The following is an 8024-nucleotide window of genomic DNA, read 5'->3' as shown; positions in this document are numbered from 1 at the left end:
AGGGACACAGATTGGGAGCATGGGGTGTGTGTGGTCTGTGTGCGACAGTGGTGGCCATTGTTGGCTCTTACTCAAACCACATCTTGGGAACCACCCCAATCAGCACCACATTGCTGTTCTGTTCCCAGCTGAGTGAATGCTCTGCTCCTGCCCACTTCATGCTACAGCTTGGTGCTGCATCTGGGGCAGAAAGGATCTGGGAGAAGACCTGATTTAAGGATTCAGAGGAGGCTCAGGGACCTGGTATGTGGTTCAGGTGGGGCAGTGGCAGCCAGTATTGGTGCTAGCTCAATCAGCATCCCAGAAACAGCCCAGATCCCTGACAACAGTGCAGCCAATTCAGTTCCTACTGCCACAACACCCTGATCCCCAGCCCTAGCCTGGTGAACACTGTGGCCCCACCCACTCCATGCCATAGCATTTGCAGTAGCTCTGGGACAACCAAAACAGGTGAAAGTATGTGACCTTGGGCTGTGTTTCAGCAGAGCTCTGGATGTCTACATACATGGTGCATCAGACCTCTGTGAGCACATGAACCTCACTTACTTCAGCACTCCCCTGCTTTGGGGCAAAACACAAACTCAAAAGGAACAAAGCCTGCTCAAACCTGACCCTCAGGGCTTCCGCTATAGCAAGTAGGGAGCAGGCCTCACCCCTAAGAGGGTAGCAATAACCATGGAGCAAAAAGTAAGTCCCACTTCACACACTGTGCAAGCTTCAGGTCTTCTGACACCAACCACATCCACTGTCAAAGTGATAGAGGCCAGCATACCCTGAGGAAAGATATGGCTGGTGTCCACATCAAAACCAGCCCTGATACCAAAGACATTCAACACATGCTGTCTACACAGGGGTGCTCCCACATAAAAATACCTCTTCAAGACCACAATAGATAACTGTTACTCTTAAAATCATAGAGATAGAGAAAGATAGGTAAAATAAAAAAGCAGAGGAAATACTCCCAATCAAAAGGCCAAGAGAAATCCCCTGAAAAAATAAAGAGATAATTAGTCTACCAGACACTGAATTAAAAAGGTGGTAGTAAAAATGTTAACTAAATTAAGAGAGATTATTGACATAAAAGCAGATCTTTTTAACAAGGAAATAGAAAATATAAAGATAACTCAAACAAAAATTGATAGTTAAATCATTCAAGAAGCAATGAATAGCCAACTAGATGACACAGAACCATGAATAAGTGATCTGGAAGACAGAATAATGGAAATCACCCAATCAGAACAGCAGACAGAAGACATATCAAAGAAAATGAAAGTAGCACAGGTGATCTATGGAATAATAAAAAAACATGCCCACGTACATGTAATAGGGATTCTAGAAGGAGAAGATACAGAAAAGGGGGCTGAAAATGTATTTTAAGAAATATGACTGAAAACTTCGCAAACCTAAAGAAGGAAACAGATATCCAGGTACCAGAAGCACAGAGGGTCCCACATCAAGACATATCATAATTAAAATGGCAAAAAAAAAAACAAACAAACAGATAAAGAGAGAATTATAAAGGTAGCAAGAGAAAAACAGAGTCAATTTTAAGGGAAGCCCCATAAGCTTATCAGCTGATTTCTCTGCTGAAAATTTGCAGGCCAGAAAAGAATGACATAATCAAAGACCTGAAAGGGGAAAACTGGCAATCTAGGTTACTTTACCCAGCAATTTTATCCTTTAGAATAGAAAGAGAGAGAAAGAATTTCTCAGACATACAAAAACTAAAAGAATTCAGCAATACTAAACCTACTCTAAAAGAAAAGTTGATGGGTCTTCTCTAAATGGAAAAGAAGCAAGAATCTACAGGAAAGGGAAAATCCCAAGAGAAAAGGAAAATATATAGTAAGGATTGAGGATCACTTAAATAAGTCAGCAAATAGATTAAAAATTGAAAAAAAAATATGTAAAAACAACTATAGTTACAATAAAGAGTAAAGTGATACACATGAAGATATAACATAGGACATCTAAAACACAAAATGTGGAGAAGGGGAGTAAAAAATGTAGATCTTTTAGAATGTGTTTTTGAAATTATGACTATCAGTTTAAAGCAAGTAGATATAATTATGGGTCAACATATATGAACCCCACATAACCACAAATCAGAGACCTACAATAGATACACAAAAATAAAAAAGAAAGTAATTCAAGCAGACTACACAAGTAGTACAAAAGCATAGTACAAAAGTGTGGTTTGAAAATACTCAAACCACAAAGGGAAAAACAAAAAGAAGAGCAAAAGAACAAAAAAAAACATCTGGAAAACAGGAATAAAATGGTAATAAGTACATACCTATCAATAATTACTTTAAATGTCAATAGACTTAGTGCTCCAATCAAAAGACATAGGGTGGCTGATTGGATTTAAAAAAAATCAATAACTTGCAATATGCTTCCTACAAGAGACCCACTTCAGGGCGAAAGGCACACACTGAAAGTGGGGAGATGGAAATGACATATGGAAATAACAAGAAAGTGGGGATAGCCATACTTGCATTGGACAAAATAGACCTTAAAAACAAAGGCTATAATGAAAGACAAAGAAGGGCAGTATATTGCCATTTGCAGCAACATGAATGGATCTAGAGATTTTTATACTAAATGAAGTAAGTCGGAAAGAGAAAGACAAATACCATATGATATCACTTATATGTGAAATCTAAAATATGACACAAATGAACTTATCTACAGAACAGAATCACAGACATAAAGAACAGATTTGTGTTTGCCAAGGGGGAGAGGCAATGGGGGAGGGACGGATTGGGAGTTGGGAATTGACAGATGCAAACTATTATAGATAGAATGGATAAACAACAAGGTCCTACTATAAAGCACAGGGAACTATATTCAATATCCTGTGATAAACCATAATGGAAAAGAATATGAAAAAGAATGTATATATATGTATAACTGAATCACTTTGCTGTACAGTGGAAATTAACACAACATTGTAAATCAACTATACTTGAATAAAATAAATTTTTTAGAAAAGATATTATATAATGATAAAGAGATCAATACAAGAAGAGGACATAACACTCATTAATATATAAGCACCCAATACACAAGAACCTAAATATGTAAAGCAAATACTAAAAAACATAAAGAGAGAAATTAACAATAATACAATAAGAGTAGGAGACTTTTAACGCTGACATAAACTGACAGATCATGCAGACAAAAAATCAACAAGGCAACAGAAGTCCTAAATAACACAATAAGCCAGTTGGACTTAACTGATACCTACAGTCACTACATCCAAAAAACCAGAATACACATTCTCATCAAGCATGCATGGAATGTTCACTAGGACAGACCACATGCTAGGTCACAAAGCATCAACAAATTTAAGAGGATAGAAATTTATATTAAGCATCTTTTCTGACCCTAGCTGTATTAAACTGGAAATCAACTACAAAAACAAAAAAGGGAAACGAAAGAACATATGGAGAATTAACACATGCTACTAAAAAAACAATAGGTCAATGATAAAATCAAAAGAGAAATCAGAAAATAATTAGAAACAAACAACAATGAAGACACAAATTTACAAAATCTATGGGATGCAACAAAAAGTGTTAAGAGAGAACTACATTACAATACAGGCCTTCCTCAAGAAACAAGAAAAATATCAAATAAATATCCTACCCTGCCACTTAAAAGAATTAGGAAAAGAAAACCAAACAAAATCAAAAGTCAGCAGAGGGAAGGAAATGATAATGATGAGAGAGATAAGAAATAGAAGAGAGATAGAAAATAAGCAAAGATCAATAAAACCAAGAGCTTTTATTTTTCAAACGTAAAAAAAAAAAAATTATCACACCTCTAACCAGACTCACCAAGAAGCAAAGAAAGAGGACCTACATAAACAAATTAAGACATGAATGAGGAGAAATAACAACTGATACCACAGAAATACAAAAAAAAATCATAAAAGAATACTATAAACTGTTATGCCAACAAATTGGTCAACCTGGAAGAAATGGACAAATTTCAAGGAACACACAGCTTCCCAAGACTGAGTGAAGAAGAAAAAGATAAAGTGGACAGACTGATCACTAGAAGTGAAATAGAATCTGTAATTTGAAAAAAAAAAATCCCTGCAAACAGATGTCCAGGACTGGATGGCTTCACTGGGGAATTCTACCAAATATACAAAGAACTTATACCTACCTTTCTCAATCTATTCCAAAAAATTGAAGAGGAGGGAACACTTGCAAATTCATTCTATGAGGCCACCATCATCTTGATACCAAAGACAGATATAGACACTACAAAAGAAGAAAATTACAGGCCTACATCTTTGATGAATATAGATGCAACAATTCTCAACAAAATATTAGCAAACTTAATCTAACAATATATAAAATTATCATACACGATGGTCAAGTTGGATTTATTCCAGGGTCACAAGAATAGTTCAACATATGCAAATCAATCAATATGATACACTATATTACAAAAGGAAAGACAAAAATACATGATCATCTCAAAAGACCTAGGAAAACATTTGACGAAATCCAACATCCATTAATGAATGATAAAGACTTTCATCAATGTGGGTATAGAGGAAATATAATAAAGGCCATTTATGACAAACCCACAACCAACAAGATACTCAACAGTGAAAAGCTGAAAGTCTTCCTGTGAAATTCAGGAACAAAACAAGGATTCCCACTCTCACTACTTCTATATAACATAGTATTAGGAGTCCTAGTGACAGCAATCAAACAAGAAAAAGAAATAAAAGTTATCCAAAGGGATGTGAAGAGGTAAAACTGTCAGTATTTGAGGATGATGTGATACTCTATATAGAGAATCCTAAAGTCTCCACTCAAAAACTATTAGAATCATTAAGTTAATTCAGCAAGGTTGCAGGATACATAATTAATATACAGAAATCTGTTACATTTATGTTAAATACTCTAATAATGAAATATCAGAAAGAGAAAGTTAAAAAAAAATCCTGGTTAAAATCACATCCAAAAACAAATGAACAAAAACAAACAAAAAAAACCTAGAAATAAACTTAAGCAAGGAGATGAAAGACGTACAAGTGGAAAAGTATAAAATATTGATAAAGGAAATTGAAGATGATTCAAAGAAATGGAAGATACCCTGTGCTCTTGGATTCAAAGTATCAATGCTATTAAAATAGACTGTACTACAAAAAGCAATCTACAGATTTAATGCAATGCTTATTAAAATACTGAGGACATTTTCTCTGAACTAGAATAAATAATCCTAAAATTTATATAGAATCACAAAATATTCTGAATTGCCAAAGCAATCCTGATAAAAAAAAAAGAACAAAGCTGGAGATATAACTATCCCATACCTCTGAGAAAGTTATGCTTTTGTATCCTATACTACAAAGACATAGTAATCAAAGCAACATGGTATTGGCACAAAATCAGATATATAGATCAGTGAAACAGAATAGTGCCCTGAGATATAAACCTACACATCTACAGTTAATTTATCCAGACATAGGTGGCAAGAATATACATGGAGAAAAGATAGTGGTGCTGGGAAAACTGGAAAGACACATGTAAAACAATGAGTTTAGAACTTTATCTCACAACACATACAAAAATAAACTCAAAATATTTTAAAGACCTAAACATAAGACATGAGACCTTAAAACTCCTAGAAAAGAACATGGGCAAAACACTCTTTTACATAAATTGTAACCATATATTCTTAGGTCAGTGTCCCGAGGCAAAAGAAATAAAAGCAAAAATAAACAAATGGGACCTAATCAAACTTAAAAGCTTTTGCACAGCAAAGTAAACCATCAACAAACAAAAAAACAACTTATAGAATGGGAGAAAATATTTGTAAATAATGTAACCAATAAAGGATTAATATCCAAAATATATGAACAGTTCATAGTCAATACTGAAAAACCAAACAATACAATTAAAAAATGGACAGAAGACTTGAAAAGATATTTTTCCAAAGAAGGCATACAGATCACTGACAAGCACATGAAGAGGTGCTCAGCATTGCAAATTATTAGAGAAATGCAAATCAAAACCACAAGTTATCATCTCATATCTGTCAGAATGGCTATCATCAAAGTCTACAAATAATATGTTGGAGTGGATATGGAGAAAAGGGAACACTCCTACACTGTTGGTGTGAATGTAAATTTGTGCAGTCACTGTGGAAAACAGTATGGAGGTTCCTTTAAAAATTAAAATAGAACTACCATATGATTCAGCAATTCCACTCCTGAATATATATCTGGAAATAATGCAAACACTCATTTGAAAATATACATGCACACAATGCAACAGATGATTGGATTAAGAATATATATATATATATATATATATATATCCTTAATATATATGTATTAATATACATATATGTATATATATACACATATATATTATTCAGTGATTAAAAAGAGAAATATTGCATTTTCAGCAATGTGGATGTACCTAGTGAATATTATGCTTAGTGAAATAATTCATACCAAGAAAGACAGTTACTGTATGATATCACTTATATGTGGAATCTACAAAATAATACAAATGAATTGCAATACAAAACATAAACAGACTCACAGACATAGAAATTAAACTCATGGCTATCAAATGGGAGAAGGAGAAGGGTGAGGGACAAACTAGCATTATGATATTAACAGATTCAAACTACTATAGATAAAATAGATAAGCCACAAGGATTTACTGTATAGCACTATACCCAATACCTTATAATAACCTATAATGGAATATAATCTTCAAAAACTGAATCACTATGCTGTATACCTGAAACTAATACAATTTTGTTAATCAACTACACTTCAACTAAAAAAAAAAAATCCTTGACAGAATAAACGTTTTTAGAACCCTAGAAACTAATGAAAATTTTATAGCAACTAGAGAAATGCTTAGTGGAGGAAAACTTTGCTAAATTTCAACATTTAAGGAAACCTTTGTCAGGTCACTAGCTGAATGTTGAGATAATGGAACAGAGAATTCAGTGACTATATACAACAAGGAAAACAAGTTTTTGCTAAAGTAGCTTCAAGAAGTCACAAAACAAATGGACAACTGCACCCCTCAACAGGCAACAGCAGAAAACCTTAGGGAGGGAGAAAATCTGACTTCCAGAGTTTCCACATTGTAATATTCAAAATATTGTTTTTAACAAAAAAATTACAAGGCATATAAATAAACAGGAAAATATGGCCCATTCATAGGAAAAAAAATGATATAAACCATCACTGAAGAAGCCCAGACATTAGACTTACTAGATAAAACTTTAAATTGACTGTTTTAAATTTGCTCAAATATCTAAAAGAAACCACTGACAAAAAACTAAATGAGGGCTTCCCTGGTGGCACAGTGGTTGAGAGTCCACCTGCTGATGCAGGGGACACGGGTTCGTGCCCCAGTCCGGAAGGATCCCACATGCCATTTAGTGGCTGAGCCCATGAGCCATGGCCACTGAGCCTGTGCGTCCGGAGCCTGTGCTCTGCAACGGGAGAGGCCACAACAGTGAGAGGCCTGTGTATCGCAAAAACAAACAAACAAACAAACAAAAAAACTGAATGAAACCAGGAGACTGTTGCCTTATGAAATAGAGAATATCTATAAAGACATAGAACTACCATATGATTCAGCAGTTCCACTCCTGGAATTTTAATTATAAAAAGGAATTCAAAATTTGGAGTTAAAAAAATACAACAACTGTAATAAGAGATTCACTTGAGGGATAAACAGTATACCTGAATAGGCAGAAGAAAGAATCAATTAACTTAAAGATAGAATAGTTGAAATTATTCACTCTAGGGAAAAAGGAAGTAAAGTGAACAGAGCCTAAGGAACCTTCTGGGCACTATGAAGTATACTAACATGACATAATGGGATCCCAAGAAGAAGAAGAGAGAGTTAAAGAGAATGAAAGAATATATGGAGAAATAATGGCTGAAAAGCTAACACAATTTGGTAAAATACATGAATCTACAAATCCAAAAATTTCATCAAACTCCAGTAGGATGAACTGAA

Source organism: Stenella coeruleoalba (assembly GCF_951394435.1).
Source record: "Stenella coeruleoalba genome assembly, chromosome: 11".
NCBI classification, from domain to species: Eukaryota; Metazoa; Chordata; class Mammalia; order Artiodactyla; family Delphinidae; genus Stenella; species Stenella coeruleoalba.
Note: the sequence above shows the minus strand (reverse complement) of the source record.